Source organism: Scyliorhinus canicula, chromosome 1, assembly GCF_902713615.1.
Source record: "Scyliorhinus canicula chromosome 1, sScyCan1.1, whole genome shotgun sequence".
NCBI lineage: Eukaryota > Metazoa > Chordata > Chondrichthyes > Carcharhiniformes > Scyliorhinidae > Scyliorhinus > Scyliorhinus canicula.
The window spans coordinates 111335122-111353165 of NC_052146.1; the positions used below are offsets into that span (position 1 = coordinate 111335122).

Here is an 18044-nt window from a genome sequence, read left to right on the forward strand (position 1 = left end):
GGGGGGTGTGGGAGGGAGGTGTTTGGGGGAGTGTGTGGGAGGGAGGTTGTTTGGGGGGGGGTGTGGGAGGGAGGTTGTTTGGGGGGGTGTGTGGGAGGGAGGTTGTTTGGGGGGGGGTGTGTGGGAGGGAGGTTGTTGGGGGGGGTGTGTGGGAGGGAGGTTGTTTGGGTGGGGTGTGGGAGGGAGGTTGTTTGGGGGGGGTTGTGGGTGGGAGGTTGTTTGGGGGATGGGTGGGAGGTTGTTTGGGGGGGGGTTGTGGCAGGGAGGTTGTTTGGGGGAGGGGTGGGAGGTTGTTTGGGGGGGGGTGGGAGGAAGGTTGTTTGGGGGGGGTGGGAGGAAGGTTGTTGGGGTGGTGGGAAGGTTGTTTTGGGGGGAAGGTTGTTTGGGGGGCAGGGGGTGGGAGGAAGGTTGTTTTGGGGGGCGGGGGGTGGGAGGAAGGTTGTTTGGGGGGCGGGGGGTGGGAGGAAGGTTGTTTTGGGGGGCGGGGGGTGGGAGGAAGGTTGTTTTGGGGGGCGGGGGGTGGGAGGAAGGTTGTTTTGGGGGGCGGGGGGTGGGAGGAAGGTTGTTTTGGGGGGGCGGGGGGTGGGAGGAAGGTTGATTTGGGGGCGGGGGGTGGGAGGAAGGTTGTTTTGGGGGGCGGGGGGTGGGAGGAAGGTTGTTTTGGGGGCGGGGGGGTGGGAGGAAGGTTGTTTTGGGGGGCGGGGGGTGGGAGGAGGAAGGTGTTTTGGGGGGCGGGGGGTGGGAGGAAGGTTGATTTGGGGGGCGGGGGGTGGGAGGGAAGGTTGTTTTGGGGGGGCGGGGGGGTGGGAGGAAGGTTGTTTTGGGGGGGGGGGGGGGGGGAGGAAGGTTGTTTTGGGGGGCGGGGGTGTGGGGGGAAGGTTGTTTTGGGGGGCGGGGGGTGGGGGGGAGGTGTTTTGGGGGGTGGGGGGGAAGGTTGTTTTGGGGGGTGGGGGGGAAGGTTGTTTTGGGGGGTGGGGGGGAAGGTTGTTTTGGGGGGTGGGGGGGGAGGTTGTTTTGGGGGGTGGGGGGGGAGGGGTTGTTTTGGGGGGGGGGGGGTGGGGGGTGGGGGGGAAGGTTGTTTTGGGGGGTGGGGGGGTGGGGGAAGGTTGTTTTGGGGGGTGGGGGGTGGGGGGAAGGTTGTTTTGGGGGGGGGGGGGGAAGGTGTTTTGGGGGGGTGGGGGGTGGGAGGAAGGTTGATTTGGGGGGCGGGGGGTGGGAGGAAGGTTGATTTGGGGGGCGGGGGTGGGAGGAAGGTTGATTTGGGGGGCGGGGGTGGGAGGAAGGTTGTTTTGGGGGGCGGGGGGTGGGAGGAAGGTTGTTTTGGGGGGCGGGGGGTGGGGGGGAAGGTTGTTTTGGGGGGCGGGGGGTGGGGGGGAAGGTTGTTTTGGGGGGTGGGGGGGGAAGGTTGTTTTGGGGGGTGGGGGGAAGGTTGTTTTGGGGGGTGGGGGGAAGGTTGTTTTTGGGGGGTGGGGGGTGGGAGGAAGGTTGTTTTTGGGGGGTGGGGGGTGGGAGGAATGTTGTTTGGGGGGGTGGGGGGTGGGAGGAAGGTTGTTTTGGGGGGGTGGGGGGTGGGAGGAAGGTTGTTTTGGGGGGGTGGGGGGTGGGAGGAAGGTTGTTTTGGGGGGGGTGGGGGGTGGGAGGAAGGTTGTTTGGGGGGGTGGGGGGTGGGAGGAAGGTTGTTTTGGGGGGTGGGGGGTGGGAGGAAGGTTGTTTTGGGGGGGGTGGGGGGTGGAGGAAGGTTGTTTTGGGGGGGTGGGGGGTGGGAGGAAGGTTGTTTGGGGGGGTGGGAGGAAGGTTGTTGGGGGGGGTGTGGGAGGGAGGTTGTTGGGGGGGGGTGTGGGAGGGAGGTTGTTGGGGGGGGGTGTGGGAGGGAGGTTGTTGGGGGGGGGGTGAAGGTTGTTTTGGGGGGGTGGGGGGTGGGAGGAAGGTTGATTTGGGGGGCGGGGGGGTGGGAGGAAGGTTGATTTGGGGGGCGGGGGGTGGGAGGAAGGTTGATTTGGGGGGCGGGGGTGGGAGGAAGGTTGTTTTGGGGGGCGGGGGGGGGGAGGAAGGTTGTTTTGGGGGGCGGGGGGGGGGGGGGAAGGTTGTTTTGGGGGGCGGGGGGGGGGGGGGGAAGGTTGTTTTGGGGGGTGGGGGGTGGAAGGTTGTTTTGGGGGGTGGGGGGAAGGTTGTTTTGGGGGGTGGGGGGGGAAGGTTGTTTTTGGGGGGTGGGGGGTGGGAGGAAGGTTGTTTTTGGGGGGTGGGGGGTGGGAGGAAGGTTGTTTTTGGGGGGTGGGGGGTGGGAGGAAGGTTGTTTTTGGGGGGTGGGAGGAATGTTGTTTTTGGGGGGTGGGGGGTGGGAGGAATGTTTTTGGGGGGTGGGGGGTGGGAGGAAGGTTGTTTTGGGGGGGTGGGGGGTGGGAGGAAGGTTGTTTTGGGGGGGTGGGGGGTGGGAGGAAGGTTGTTTTGGGGGGGTGGGGGGTGGGAGGAAGGTTGTTTTGGGGGGGGTGGGGGGTGGGAGGAAGGTTGTTTTGGGGGGGTGGGGGGTGGGAGGAAGGTTGTTTTGGGGGGGTGGGGGGTGGGAGGAAGGTTGTTTGGGGGGGGGTGGGGGGGGAAGGTTGTTGGGGGGGGTGGGGGGGGAAGGTTGTTGGGGGGGGGGGTGTGGGAGGGAGGTTGTTGGGGGGGGGTGTGGGAGGGGGGTTGTTGGGGGGGGGGGTGTGGGAGGGAGGTTGTTGGGGGGGGGTGTGGGAGGGAGGTTGTTGGGGGGGGGTGTGGGAGGGAGGTTGTTGGGGGGGGGGTGGGAGGGAGGTTGTTGGGGGGGGGTGTGGGGGGGGGTGTGGGAGGGGGGTTGTTGGGGGGGGTGTGGGAGGGAGGTTGTTGGGGGGGGGTGTGGGAGGGAGGTTGTTGGGGGGGTGTGGGAGGGAGGTTGTTGGGGGGGGGTGTGGGAGGGAGGTTGTTGGGGGGGGGGGTGTGGGAGGGAGGTTGTTGGGGGGGTGGGAGGAAGGTTGCTTGGGGGGGGTGGGGGTGGGAGGTTGTTTGGGGGGGGTGGCAGGAAGGTTGTTTGGTGGGGTGGGGGTGGGAGGAAGGTTGTTTGGGGGGTGGGGGTGGGAGGAAGGTTTGAGGGGGTGGGAGGAAGGTTTGAGGGGGTGGGAGGTTGTTTGGGGGGGGTGGGAAGTTGTTTGGCGGGGGTGGGAGGATGCTTGCTTTGGGGGGTGGGGGTGGGAGGTTGTTGGGGGGTGCGGGGGTGGGAGGTTGTTTGGGGAGTGGGAGGTTGGGGGCGTGGGTGGGAGGTTGGGGGGGTGGAAGGAAGGTTGTTTGGGGGGGGAAGGTTGTTGGGGGGGGGGTGTGTGGGAGGAAGGTTGTTTGGGGGGGTGGGGAAGGTTGATTGGGGGGATGGGAGGAAGGTTGTTTGGGGGGGGGATGTTGTTTGGGGGGGGGTGTGGGACGAAGGTTGTTTGGGGGGGGGGGTGTGGGACGAAGGTTGTTTGGGGGGGGTGTGGGAGGAAGGTTGTTTGGGGGGTGGGGCGGGGAAGGTTGTTTTGGGGGTGGAGGAGGGAAGGTTGTTGTGGGGGTGGGGGGGGAAGGTTGTTGTGGGGGTGGGGGGGGAAGGTTGTTGTGGGGGTGGGGGGGGAAGGTTGTTGTGGGGGTGGGGGGGGAAGGGGAAGGTTGTTGTGGGGGTGGGGGGGAAGGTTGTTGTGGGGGTGGGGGGGGGGAAGGTTGTGGTGGGGGGGGGGGAAGGTTGTGGTGGGGGGGGGAAGGTTGTGGTGGGGGGGGGGGGAAGGTTGTGGTGGGGGGGGAAAGGTTGTTGTGGGGGTGGGGGGGGAGAAGGTTGGGGTGGGGGGGGGGGAAGGTTGTTGTGGGGGTGGGGGGGGGGAATGGAGCCTGCTCATCCGGCAGGAACTGGCCATAATGTCCAAAATCTTCCCCTCGTCTGTATCGGATAGAGATAAGATCTTATTAAAGAGAGAGGTTGAAGGTGCCAAGGGAAACTAACCTGGAAATACCTTATTTTAAAAAAAAAAAAATTAGTCCTCGGGGGCTCCTCAAAACTGGCAACCCTACCCGCCACAAACAGGTCCCCAAACCTCTCCAGAGCCGCCGCCTCTCATGACCTGAATGTTGAATCTAAACCCGCTGGCACAAAGAGATGATTACTACAAATAGGGACTAACCACAACATGAAGCTGAGCTTAAAATGTTGCCTAAACTGCCTCCAAATCACAACTGAACTCCAGGAAACTTTTGCAGGGGTCAAGCTGAAGCATGCCAGTTACCAAAGCCCCAGGTTAGAACCAGTACAAGAGCTCGCCTCCATCTGCCCCATATGGAACTCTGTTCCTTAAGCCACCCCAGTACTTACTATTAGCTGTCCAGTAATAAAATAACGTTGGTTAACGCTAAGCCACCTTCCTGTCTCTGTCTGTCTCTCTCTGAAGAAATGCCCCACAAGTCTTTGGGGTCTTGCCAGCTCAAATGAAGGAAGCTATCAATGTGTTTACTCTGACAATGAAAGATTTGGGGGTACACTGGAAAAGAAATAAACACCTTTGGACCTGGGGGATTGTGAGGAAAATGTTTACTCTTCAAATTCTTGTCCACGACCCTGAGAAGGAACCAAAGCTCCCAAGTAACTTCATTATCTCATCCATGACTGGGTCTGTGACGTAACAAAGTCGATCATCTACATATGAGAACACCCTATGCTCCTTCCCTCCCTGCTTTATTGCCCTCCAATCAGTGGATTTGTTAAAGTTATGGCTCAATAGCCAAAGAAAACAAGAGTGGAGACATTGAACAACCCTGCCTTGGACCCCTATTTAACTGAAAGTTACCCGAGCTCCAGGCATCTGTTCGAACACTTGCGGTGGGGTCTCTGGACAGAAGATAAATCCAAGTTATAAATTTTGGCCCAAACCAAATCTCCCAGAATCTGAGTCACCCCCACTCTGCCCTATCAAAGGCCTTTCTGCATCCATTGAGACAATCGCATCCGGTTTGGGCACTGGAGAGGGGGAGAGGATGATGTTTAATAATTGACATATATTGTCTGACAGCTGTCGACCCTTGACAAAACCTGCCTGTTCTTCCAAGATCACCTCTGGAAGGCAGACCTCTAACCTCATTTAGCATTGGCATTCAACAAGATGGGCCATTTCAGCCCTTAGTCTGTCAGGTCCTTGTCCTTCAGAATGGGGGAAATAGAGACCTCCATACAAGAGGCAATATCCACCCCAGGACATGGAATCATTAAATAGGGGGCAGCAGGGTAGCATGGTGGTTAGCATAAATGCTTCACAGCTCCAGGGTCCCAGGTTCGATTCCCGGCTGGGTCACTGTCTGTGTGGAGTCTGCACGTCCTCCCCCTGTGTGCGTGGGTTTCCTCCGGGTGCTCCGGTTTCCTCCCACAGTCCAAAGATGTGCGGGTTAGGTGGATTGGCCATGCTAAATTGCCCATAGTGTCCTAATAAAAGTAAGGTTAAGGGGAGGTTGTTGGGTTACGGGTATAGGGTGGATACATGGGTTTGAGTAGGGTGATCATGGCTCGGCACAACATTGAGGGCCGAAGGGCCTGTTCTGTGCTGTACTGTTCTATGTTCTATGTCCAATATTAGTGGGATCAACTGCCCCACAAACGTTTTACAGAACTAGATGGGGGAACTCGACTACATTAAATAAATACATTTTATAATCTCCTTGGGGCCCAATGGGGATTCCGACTCCTCCCTTATGGGAAGGATAACCCATCCAAAAAGGCATCGAGGGCAAACTCTCCTCCAGGGACTCTGATCTATAGAGACTTTGATAAAAGGATTCAAACGCAAATTTAACTTTCAATGGAGCGGAAACCAAAATGCCACCCGTGTCCTTACCTGCACAATCTCCCAGGAGACAGCCTGCCACCTCAGCTGGTGCACGAAAAAGCGATAAGCCAAGTTCATAGAATGTGCCCCTCGAGCATCGCAGCTGGCGCACCACTGTACCCATTGACAGTAATTCAAATTGCGTCAGCAACATCTTCTTGCGTGCCAACAACTACAGTGTGAAAATGAAAATCGCTTATTGTCACGAGTAGGCTTCAATGAAGTTACTGTGAAAAGCCCCTAGTCGCCACATTCTGGCGCCTGTCCGGGGAGGCTGGTACGGGATGGTATAGGGGCAAGCGAGTACTGATGGTCCATCTCAAGGATGGAATCCACCATCCTCTGCTGCTCCACCCTCCCAATCCTTTCCTGGTGTGCCTTGCAAGAGATTATCTCCTCTTCTCGCCCCTCTCCCAAAAGAAGACCACCTTCGGGGCCTTCCACAACGTAGAAGGTGAGATAGACTCTTTTTTTTTTTAAATTTAGAGTACCCAATTCATTTTTGCCAGGGCAATTTAGCGTAGCCAATCCACCTAGCTTGCACATCTTTGAGACCCACACAGACACGGGAAGAATGTGCAAACTCCACACGGACAGTGACCCAGAGCCAGGAACCTCGCTGATGTGAGGCAGCAGTGCTAACCACTGTGCCACTATGTTGCCCCTCATTAAACATAATGTACTTCCCAATGGCAGAGGACATGCACTCGCAAAATCCTTTGCCAGCAACTCCGTGTCTGGGACCTGGCTCTAATACCAGATCCGTAAAATGTGTGACATGGTCTGACATCACAATTGCCGAGTACCCCACCCTCTTTACCCAAAGAAGGAGAACCCTATCCACCACAAAAAAGTCAATCCGAGAATAAACCTGATGGACATGGGAGAACAAAGAAAAATCCTTATGACTCAAATGTAAAAACCACCACTGGTCTGCACCCCCCTCCCCCATCTGCTCCATAATAGTGCCGTTGCCACCCAGATGGGATCAGAGACTTAAGTTTAGATCGGTCCAACAGAGGGTCCAAAACACACAATTTAAGTGTGTGTCCCCCCCAAAAAAATGTAGTCGGTCTGAGTCCAAGTCAGGAATAGAGGCCAATAACATGTTAATAAAAGCGGTATCATCCCAATTTGACGCATACACATTAACTAGAACCACCGAGATGCCCGCCAGAGAACCATTAACCATCACGTCTCCTGTTCGAGTCCGCCAAGGTCTTAGCTGCCGAAAATTATTATTAAATTATTAATCAAAGCTGCTGCCCCCTCCGGGGCCCGACCATCGAACCCCGAGTGGAATACCTGTCCCACCCACCTCTTCCGTAACCGTATCTGGTTCCTGACCTGCAACTGAGTCCTGCAGAAACACCACATCAGCATTCAAACTTTTCAGGCGAGCAAATATCCTTCACAGAGCCGTTCAACTCCCTCATATTCCAAGTGGCCAGCCGAATTGGGGGCCTTCCACCCCCCCGCCACCCACCCCGATCCAGAGTGAGCCATTTGCACCAAATGGGGTAATCCAGCAACTGTCTAGAGTACAGGCATAGGCCCACCCAAGATGGCCACCAGACCCCCTCCCCACCCCCCCAACAAGACAAAACAAAGAAAAAGCTGTAGTCACCATCAGAAAACTTCCCGTAGCCCCCACCCACCTCAACAATACCACATCCAAATAATCAATCAAAATACCAAGAGGCGAACAAAGACCCTAGCCCCTACCTCAACTATCCCTAACCCCAAGCAAAACATTAAAACTACACTAAAATAATAAGCTGCAGTTACTCCCCACTACCTCCGTTGGCTAACTCTTCAGTCAGCAGGATGACCCCTGCCCAGAGTGAAAACAAATAAATAGCCATGGCCCCAGCACCCCGCCCGAATCCAACTTTAAAAAAATAAAATTTAGTTTGTCCAATTCATTATTTCCAGTGAAGGGGCAATTTAACGTGGCCAATCCACCTGCCCTGCACATCTTTGGGTTGTGGGGGCGAAACCTACACAAACACGACGAGAATGTGCAAACTCCACACTGACAGGGAACCAGAGCCGGGATCGAACCTGGGACCTCGGCACCATGAGGCAACAGGGCTAACCCACTATGCCACTGTGCTGCCCTCCCAAATACAACTTTAATAATCAAAGAAAAAAACACTATCTCACACAAGGACAAGAAAATACAAACTTGCGCAAGAAACCCCAGCAAATCCCCAACATGTCCTCCCGAAACACAGAGACCTTGTGAAAATTACGATTAACACAGCCTATGCTTCTTAACAAAAGCATCTGCCTCCTCCAGAGCATCTAAATAATGGTCCTTCGTTTAAAACGTCACATTTGAGACGTGCTGGTATACCACCCCAAATTGTACTACGCTCTTGTACAAAGCGGCCTTGACCTTGTTAAGCACTGTCTATGTTTTAGCCAGCTCTGTGCCCACATCCTGATAGAGCCTGATGGCATGGCCCTCCCACTTGGAGTCCTGATGATCGTTTGCCCATCTCTACTTGTTCCTTCTAGAAGCTATGGAACCTCACGATTATTGCCCGTGGTGGTTCGCTGGCAAGGGGCTTCTGCCTGAGTGACCAGTGGGCTGAATCCAGCTCAGGAGGGGGCATCAATTCACTCTTCCCCCACCATCTTCCCAAACTTCTCCGAGATATAATCCATCAGATTGGGGCCTTCGATTCCCTCCGGCAACCCCACGATTCGAAGATTCTTCTGGAGCGATTCTCCAGATCATCCACCTTGGTCCTTCATTATTAACACTGGCCATTATTGCCATCTCTGCTTCCAAGGAGACAATCGCCCTGCCTTGAGAGAGCCGCCTCCACACCCTGTATCGCCGCGCCATATGCCTTTGCCATCTCCTCAGTCTTCTGCAACACTGACCATATCGGAGATAGGGCCTCTTCTGTTGACTTGTGGAGGGCCTTGGAGTCAGCCCACCGCTGCTTCTGAAATTACGTTGCCAAGATGCTTGTAAGCATCTTGACCGTCAATGGAGTGGCCAGAGTCGCGGTAGTGATCATTGCTCGGCACAACATCGAGGGCCGAAGGGCCTGTTCTGTGCTGTACTGTTCTATGTTCTAGTGGCTTCCATCATTTCCCCAACAGTAGAACCTCGAGAGGCTTCCAAATCTGTCGATGAATTTTTATTTGCAGGCTTCCTTGTCCTGGAGTTTCTGGGCATATCTCATGCGTGGGGACCTTATCCCGTTGAAATAGTGAAGTTTTAGCTGAAAACCCTCCCAAAAAAACAGACGAAAAGGGCAAAAATAAACTCCCTGCTGGGAGCCTCTTCCTGTGCAACTACTTCCTACATGCTGCCACCGGAATCCTCATGATTTGTAATGTTAATTCAATTTCCATCTCCACACACTGTCCGACCTGCTGAGTATTTCTAACACTTTTTGTTTATTATTTTGGATTTCTAGCATCTGGGCCCTGGTTCTGCACTTTGCCCACAAATGGAAAGAATTTATCTACCTATCAAATCTTTTCAAAACCCAGAAGAACTCTTAGCAGATCATTCCCACAGCCTTTTCTTTTCTACGGAAAAAAACAGGCGGTTGGTCCTTTCTTGATAGGGGTAAGTTCTCAGTTCAGGTGTCAACAAAGTAAAGTTTTATACCTTTTCCAGTGGAGCAGCGGTGGGTATCAATGTCTGAGGCAGGATCAGATAGCTGGACTGGGTGCCTGTGGCAGGGCCAAACTGGTAGACTGGATGCTTGCAGCATGGCCGGAGACTGGGGTCAGCGCTGTGGCAGGGCCAGGCCTTTGCAGCAGAAGGAGAGTTATTTGCAGAGATATACAGGCATTTTCAGTTGCTGAAGTTCTCCGAATGTCTGAAACGCACTTGTGTTGCATTCCATCACCCCATGTTGGAGGGTAGGACTGTTCTGGAACTTGCATCTATACATCAGTACAGACCCCTGCCCTGTTGGTGCTGCTAAGCATAGGGAGAAAGTGGAGTGGTTTCTACAACAATACAACCAATGATTTACTTGCAAGGTGTAGTCAAAATGCTTGGGACATCCAAGGGGGGGATTGGGGAGGGGGGGTGGTTTGGACTGTGTGTATGTTGTTGGTGACTATGAATCTCCCTTCTGCTCTGAATTTTATCTGCCATTTGTCCGTCCATTTCACCAGCCTGTCAGTTTTCTCTTGATGTTTATTATTATAGTCCTCACTTTTCACTACACTTCCAAGTTTTGCATCATCTGCAAATTCAAAATTGTGCCTTGTACTTCTAAATCCATGCATTAAGATGGAAGTCCAGGAAGGGTCATCCTTGCAGATGCTTTGATTATGTTGGACAGTTCTGTGAAGCAATGAACTGCATTATGGTTGTACATTAGGCGGTGGAAGAGGCAGATTGGGACAGGAGATTACTTAAACAGGAGCCCTGCCCGGCTAGTCTCCATCTTGCTTTCAACTCCATTTTTCCCGCTTACATCTCTGTGAAATGCTTTGGGATATTTAAACCTTCAACCTGCACATCTCCAACAACATGGGCAATGAGCTCATGGCTTATAGCAAAGTCACAAGTGACATATAACATGACACTGTCTGTCGTAAACAGCCCCTCTTCATCCTCTCTTCAATTATCTAGTTCAGTTGAATCCACTTTTACCAGTCTGATCATAGCTGGAATATCTTCTGCCATGGTTTTTCTTCCTGTCGGTTACCTTTGGAGTCCTCCAAGTGTCTATCCTTGGCCACTACTCTTCCTCAATTACATCATCCCAAGACATGGGGTCAGCTTCCATGAGTGAACTCATTGTACCTCGTCACCACTTTGATCTACCCCAATCCATGCCTTTATTATCCCCACACTCAACTATTCCAACACTTTCCTGACCAACTTCTCATCTTCCACTCTTTGTAAATTTCAGCATATTCAAAACTTTGCTGTCTATGAGCTAACTTGCGCCAATTTCTATTCACCCATCATTCCTGTGCTTACTGACCTACAGAGCCTCTTGGTTGAGCAATTAAAAAATTTGCATCATTGTTTTCACATTCCTCAATGGCCTTGCAGCTCTCTATTTCTCTAATCTCCAAACTCCTTCAGCCCTACAACCCTCTGAGATCTCTGCCCTCATCCAGTTTAGGCCTGTTGTCCATCCCTGATTCCATTCCATTCTCCCAGCTCCTCTGTATCCATTGCATCTGTTCTAACAATGCAACCTTCCACACCAATACTTCTGAGATGTTGTCTTTTTTCCTCAACTGAGGGTTCTCTCTCATGTCCGTTGATGGGGCCCTTCAACCGAGTCTGCTATATTTCCTACACTTCTTCTCTTTCCCCTTCTCCTCCCTCCCTCCCAAAACCACGGTAGAGTTCTTCTAGTCCTCACCTTTTGCCCCATCAGCCTCCATGTTCAACAGATCATTTTATTTTAAAATATTTTTACAAACAATCAACAATAACAAATACAATGTCAATCCCCTCCTCCAACCTCCAACCAACCCCCAACATTTTAAATACAAACATCAAAGAAAAGGATTCAGGAATCCACCATTCGCCCCATACATAGTTATCAAGAACATACACAGCCCAACCCCCCCCCAATTTTGGATGTCATCCAATTCTTGAAAGTGCATAATGAACAAAATCCATGAATTGTCTACCCCTTCCATCCTTCCCCTCAACTCAAACTTCACCTTCTCAAGTGTTAAAAACTCCAACAGATCTCTCCGCCACGCCAGGACACACGATGGAGAAACTGACCTCCACCCCATCAGGATCCGGCTTTGGGCGATCAGCGAGGTGAAGGCTAAAACATCTGCCTCCTCACCGGCTTCCAACCCGGCCGATCCGATACCTCGGATAGAGCCTCCAGAGGGCCCGGCTCAAGCCTCACATGTACCACCTTCGAAATTACTCTGAAAGCGTCCCTCCAATACCCCTCCAGCTTTGGACAGGATTAAAACATATGAATGTGGTTTGCCCCCCCCCCCCCCCCCCCCCCACGCCAGTTCATGCAGCTGTGGGTGGTGCTATTGATCGCTAGCTGAGCAGGATTCTCCGGCATGCGATTAAGGAAGCAAAAGTCATTTGTAGTTCTGGCTGGTCCAATGCACCGAAGACTGCCACTCGCGGGCATGGCTCCACCCTCACCTCACAACCTTGGACATCACCTTGAGGTGATGGTCAGGCTGGCCTCCTGGCATCGTTCGCAGTTGTCCTCAATCCCCAGGAAGAGCCTGTTCAATCGGGTTCTGGTTAGGTGTGCTCTGCACCACTTTAAACTGCATGAAGCTCCGCCTTGCGCAGGAGGAGGTGGTGTTGGCCCTACTTAGTGCTTCGTTCCAGAGTCTCCACCCTACTTCTGTCCCTAGTTCAAATTCCCATTTCTGTCTTGCTCTGTCTCGTGGTGTCCTCGCCCTTTCTAAGTCATCCGTAAATGTCCCCGCATTTCCCTTTCTCCATACTGTCCATGTCCAGCAGTTCCTCCAGCATCATGTCTCTCGGCTCTAGGGTACCTCGTTGTCTCCTGTGGAGAAAGTTTTTGATTTGTAAATGTCGGAGCGCCTGTCCTTTCAGTAGCTCTAGTCTCTCCGTCAGTTCGTCCAGGGTTGTGAGTCTCTCTCCCATGTAGAAATCCCTGATCGCCAGTAATCAATGAGATACTTCCGTTCAACTCTGTCAAAGGCCTTTACAGTGCCTAGGGAGACGATCAGCTCTGGTGTTCTCTCCCTGGATGGGGTCAGTATCACATTCAGCAGCTGTCTGATGTTCGCAGTTAGCTGTCTACCCTTGACTAAGCCCATCCTGTCCGCTGCGACCACTTCAGGTTTGCTGTCCTCCAGTCTCTTGGCCACGGCTTTTGCGAGTCAATTCGCATCTACATTAAGCAGCAAAATGGGTCTAAATGATCCACGTTCCGTCGGATCTTTGTCTTTCTTGGTTATCAGCGATATGGTGGCCTGTGTTAGCATAGGAGGCAAAGTGCCCTTTGCTAGCGAGTCTACGAACATCTCCCGTAGGTGTGGGGCCAGAGCTGGTGTAAATGTTTTATGAATGTCCGCCGGGAAACTGTCGGGTCCCGGTTCCTTCCCTGCCTGCATGGAGTTCATAAACACATGACCTCTACCAGTCCTATTGGTGCTTCCAGTTCCCTCCACCTATCGTCCCTTGCAACTGGCAAGTCGTGGAACCGTTTTGTGTCCCCGGTTTGGGGGGGGGGGCTCAGAGGTGTACAGTCCCTGGTAGAAGGCCTCAAATGCCTGATTGACCTCTTTTGGCTTGGCTGCCAGTCCAACTCTGATGTATTTTATCTGGGCTATTTCCCTCATGGCTGGTTGCTTTCTCAGCTGGTGAGGCTACAGGCACTAGCCTTTTCCTGTTTGTAACAGGTCCCTCATGTCTGGCGGAGTTGGTGCACTGCCTTCCTGATGGATAGCAGGTGAATGGCCATTTGAAGCTTTTTCCCTCTGCCAAAAGCAGATGGCCAACAAATGATGGCCTGGCAGCAAAGTCCACATCTTATGAAAGACTAATGAAAAGAAAAAACATATCTTTCCCCCTTGCTGAAGGGACGATTTCCTCCGTGATACCATGATCTTCTTGTCAGTCAGCCCTAAACTCCCCATCCCACGGCACCATTCCATTGCTTGAGGTTAAAGATGGGCAAGGCAAGGCAGCACAGTGGTACAGTGGGTTAGCCCTGCTGCCTCATGGTGCCGAGGTCCCAGGTTCGATCCCAGCCCTGGGTCACTGTCCGTGTGGCGTTTGCACATTCTCCCCATGTCTGTGTGAGTTTTGCCCCCACAACCCAAAGATGTGTAGGCTGGGTGGATTGGCCACGCTAAATTGCCCCTTAATTGGAAAAAATGAATTGGCTACACTAAATTTATATTAAAAAAAAAAGATGGGCAAGGAAACCTCCTGCTAATTACAACGTACCAGCCACCATCAGCTGATGAATCAGTACTCTTCAATGTTGAACATCACTTGGAGGATGAGCTGAGGTGACAAGGGTGCAGAATATGCTCTGGGTGGGGGACTTTAATGTCTATCACCGAGAGTGGCTCGGAAATACCACCACAGACCCAGCTGGTTGGGTCCTAAAGGACATGGCTACTAGATTGGGATTGCAGCAGGTGGTGAGGGAACCAACAAGAGGGAAAAACATACTTTATCTCATCCTCACCAGCTTGCCTGCTGTATCAATAGAAGTGACCACCGCACAGTCCTTGTGGAGACAAATTTCCGTGTTCATGTTGAGGATACCCTCCATCGTGTTGTGCTAAATGGGATAGACTTCAAACAGATCTAGCAACTCAAAACTAGGTTTCCATGAGGCGCTGTGGACCATCAGCAGCAGCAGAATTGTATTCAACCACAATCTGAAACCTCATGGCCCGGCATAACCCCCACTCTACCATTACTTCCAAGCCAGGGGATCAGCCGTGGTTCAATGAAGAGTCCAGGAGAGCATGCAAGGTGGGCGGCATAATGGTGTAGTGGTTAGCACTGCTGGTTCATGGTACTGAGGACCCAGGTTCGATCCCAGCCCCAAGTGACTGCCCGTGTGAAGTTTGCATATTCTCCCCATGGATCTGCAATGGTCTCACCCCCACAACCTAAAGATGTGCAGGGTAGGTGGATTGGTCAGGCTAAATTGCTCCTTAATTGGGGGGAAAAAAAAGAATTGAGTACTCTGAATTTAAAAAAAAGAGAGAATCAGGGCGGCATGTGGCTCAATGGATAGCACTGGGACTGTGGCGCTGAGGACCCGGGTTCGAATCCCGGCCCTGGGTCACTGTCCATATGGAATTGGTACATTCTCCCATATCTGTGTGTGTTTCACCCCCACAACCCAAAGATGTGCAGGTTAGGTGGATTGGCCACGCTAAATTGCCCCTTAATGGGAAAAAATATAATAATTGGGTACTCTAAATTTAAAAAAAAAGAGAGAATCTACAAGATGCACTGTAGTAACTCACCAAAGTTCCTTGGACAATGTCTTCCAAACCCATGACCACTACCATCTAGAGCAGCAGATACCTGGGAACGCCACCAACTGGAGGTTCCCCTCCAAGTCACTCACCATCCTAACTTGGAAATATATTGCCGTTCCTTCCTGTCATAATATCCACTCGTGTATATAATGAGATGCAGACAGGCAGTGATTGACACATAGGATGACCAGTAAGCACACAACACAGTACAGCCAATCACCGGATAGGACACTACCACTATAAAGCCTGAGGGCACTAGGTTTCCCGCTCTCTTGGGACCCAGCTACTGAGACAGTCAGAGTCCACGAACTAGCCAGTGCAAACACCATGGGGTAGCTAGTAAGTCTGGTCAGGCTAATACAAGGTCTCCAGTCAGTTCAGTATAGTGTCGACCCACAGCTGAATATGTATAGCAGTTCTATAGTTGAATAAAACAGTGTTGGATCTTCTCCAGTGTTAGACGTCTATTTCTAACTTCCCTGCATCGAGTGCAGTCCACATCGAACCAACCTGCCTAACACATCACTTCCCTGTCGCTGGGGAAAAATCCCGGAACTCCCTCCCTAACAGCATTGTGGGTGTACCTACACCTGAAGGACTGCAGTGGTTCAAGAAGGCAACTCACCACCACCTTCTGAAGGGCAACTAGGGATGGGCAATAAATGCTGGTCTAACCAGTGATGTCCCCATCCTGTAAATTAATTTTTTTTAAATCAATCTCTCCTGACTTTCATCCTATTACTGAACTTCCTTTTTGTCCTTCTCCCTTGCTCTAAATATATTTCATAGAATCCTAGAATCCCTTCAGTGCAGAAAGAGGCCATTCGCCCCATCGAGTCTGCACTGACCATTCGAAGGAACATCACACCCAGGCCCACGCCTCGCCCTATCCCTGTAACCGCATCTAATCCTTTGGACACTCGGGGGCAATTTATCATGGCCAATTCACCTAACAACTTTAACATTTCCCAGTTCTGATGATAACTCCTAATCTGAAACGATTCTCTCTTCACAGATGCTGCTTATCCTGCTGAGTATTTCCAGCATTTTTGTTTTTATTCCTGATTTTTATTGATCCACCATTACTACCTCTCCGCCTTTTTACCTTTCCTCCTCCTTGAAACCCGCACCTTTGCCATTCCCAACATTCTTTGATTTGGTGTTTTTTGCCTGTAGAGTACGAGATTCATTTCAGGGCTGGTTTAGCTCACAAGGCTAAATCGCTGGCTTTTAAAGCAGACCAAGCAGGCCAGCAGCACGGTTCGTTTCCCGTACCAGCCTCCCCGGACAGGCGCCGGAATGTGGCGACTAGGGGCTTTTCACAGTAACCTCATTTGAAGCCTACTCGTGACAATAAGCGATTTTCATTTTCAGATGTTTTTCTACATTGAGGGTGCTAAAGAAATGCAAATGGTTGTTGAATGAGAAGCTAATTTGCTGCAGAGAGAATAATTTCCCTTTGTGTTTTCAAAACTTTTTGTTGGTAAAACAACAGAGTGAGTAACAGCCTCAATTGCCTGGGGGTGGCTTGGAGTGTTAGGCAGACTGTATGTACATTAGTCATCAGAAACCGGTTTAGTAACAGATGCCTGCAGGTGTAGAATCATAGGCACAGAAGGAGGCCATTCAACTCATAATGCCTGTGCCAGCACACTGGCCCCCCCCCCCCCCCCCCCCCCGCCCCCCTAAGTTCACTTTAAGTGCACACCCAATTGCTTTTTGAAATTTCCAATGGAATTTCCTTTCACCACGCTTTCAGGTCGAGAGAGCGATTACCTTTTCTGTGAAAACTTTTCTCCTCATTTCCCCGTGAGTTCTTTTGCCAATTATTTTAAATCAATGACCACTGGTTACTGATCTATTTGCCAAAGGAAATAGTTTCTCCCTATTTGCGCCATTCAAACCACTCTGTACACCTCTGTCAACCTCCCCTTAACCTCCTCTGCTGCAAGGGGAGCATTGCCAGCTTGTCCTCCACATAACTGAAATCCCTCATCCTGATGAACCTCCTCTGTACGTTGCCAAGGCCTCCGCTTTCTCCCTGACGTCCGGTGTCCAAAGTTGTACAATATGCCCCAGCTAAGGCCAAACCAGTCATTTGTAAAGGATTAGCATGACTTTGCTTGTTTTTATCTTCAGGGCCTCTTTTTACAAATCTTGTATCTCAATTGCCGTATCAGCTTGTGCTGTCATCTTCAAAGATTTGTGAAAAGGTGAATCAGTGGGGGTGAGGTCTGTGTGAGAGTGTTTTGCCATTCAGGAAGTGAGCACCTGGGGTACAAGGGATTTAGCTGTTACACTGCTCCAAAGGCACACACTTCACGGAGATCCAGTAAACCCAAATAAAACAGGGTAAGCAATTCTGCCACTGGGACCACTGCCCCTTCACCATCAACAAACCCACCCTCATCATATCCCTGTCGGGGCCTTCCCCTTGCCCCTTCCTCCTATCCTGGAGCACAGGCCTCATAGAAAACTGGCCATTTGTTTAATTTTGTCACTGCGCGTCTGCATTTGCCTGATTTTCCCTTCCCTGTAGAACTGGTTTGCTAACAGTGTCTTAAAGTGGCAGTGTGGAGGGTGTGGTTGATGTGGGGTCTACAAGAGCACTTTGCTCTTTGTTGGGGGCACTCTCCATTAGTGTGGGGGTTTCTGCCATCATTCTGTTGTACCTGTGCTCTTTCTAGGAGAGGAGTGATGAACCCTCCAAACGTTTTTGTTATGGGGGTTGTTGTGGGGTGGGGGTGGGTGGGGGATGGTCTTTAACAGGTTGTCTCCCACTGATTGTTTATGGTGGGGGTGATTTGTTGGTGTCAGTTTGTAACAGCCTCTATTTACAGGGTGCGAGTCTGTGAGTACCCCTGTGCCTTGCCTCACCTTGTGCTCACTGACCTATATTAGCTTCTGGATAACCAATCACATAATTTTAACATTTTCATCCATGCTAGCAACTCCCTCCTTAATTTCCTCCAGTGCTATAACCCTACAAGTTATGGGCACTCAAATTCTGGTCTTTTGTACATCCCCAATTTTATTTGTTTCACACTTTTTTTTTCGTTTATAAATTTAGAGTGCCCAATTAATTTTTCCAATTTAAGGGGCAATTTAGCGTGGCCAATCCACCTCACCTGCACGTCTTTGGGTTGTGAGGGCAAACTCCACACAGTTACCCAGATCCGGAATCGAACCTGAGACCTCGGTGCCATTAGGCAACAGTGCTAACCACTG

At 51.9% G+C, this 18044-nt stretch overlaps 1 protein-coding gene across 3 annotated transcripts in view; it reads left to right on the forward strand.

Moving 5' to 3' along the window:
• Window positions 1–18044, forward strand: part of kdf1a (keratinocyte differentiation factor 1a) — a 39625-nt gene that overhangs the window by 482 nt on the left and 21099 nt on the right. The window contains exon 2 of one of the 3 annotated variants that reach the window (XM_038797630.1): window positions 9281–9435. The exons of the other annotated variants lie outside the window; for them this stretch is intronic. The gene's annotated coding sequence lies outside the window, so the exon portion shown is untranslated. The remainder of the gene's footprint in view (window positions 1–9280; window positions 9436–18044) is intronic. 3 annotated transcript variants of the gene reach the window in all.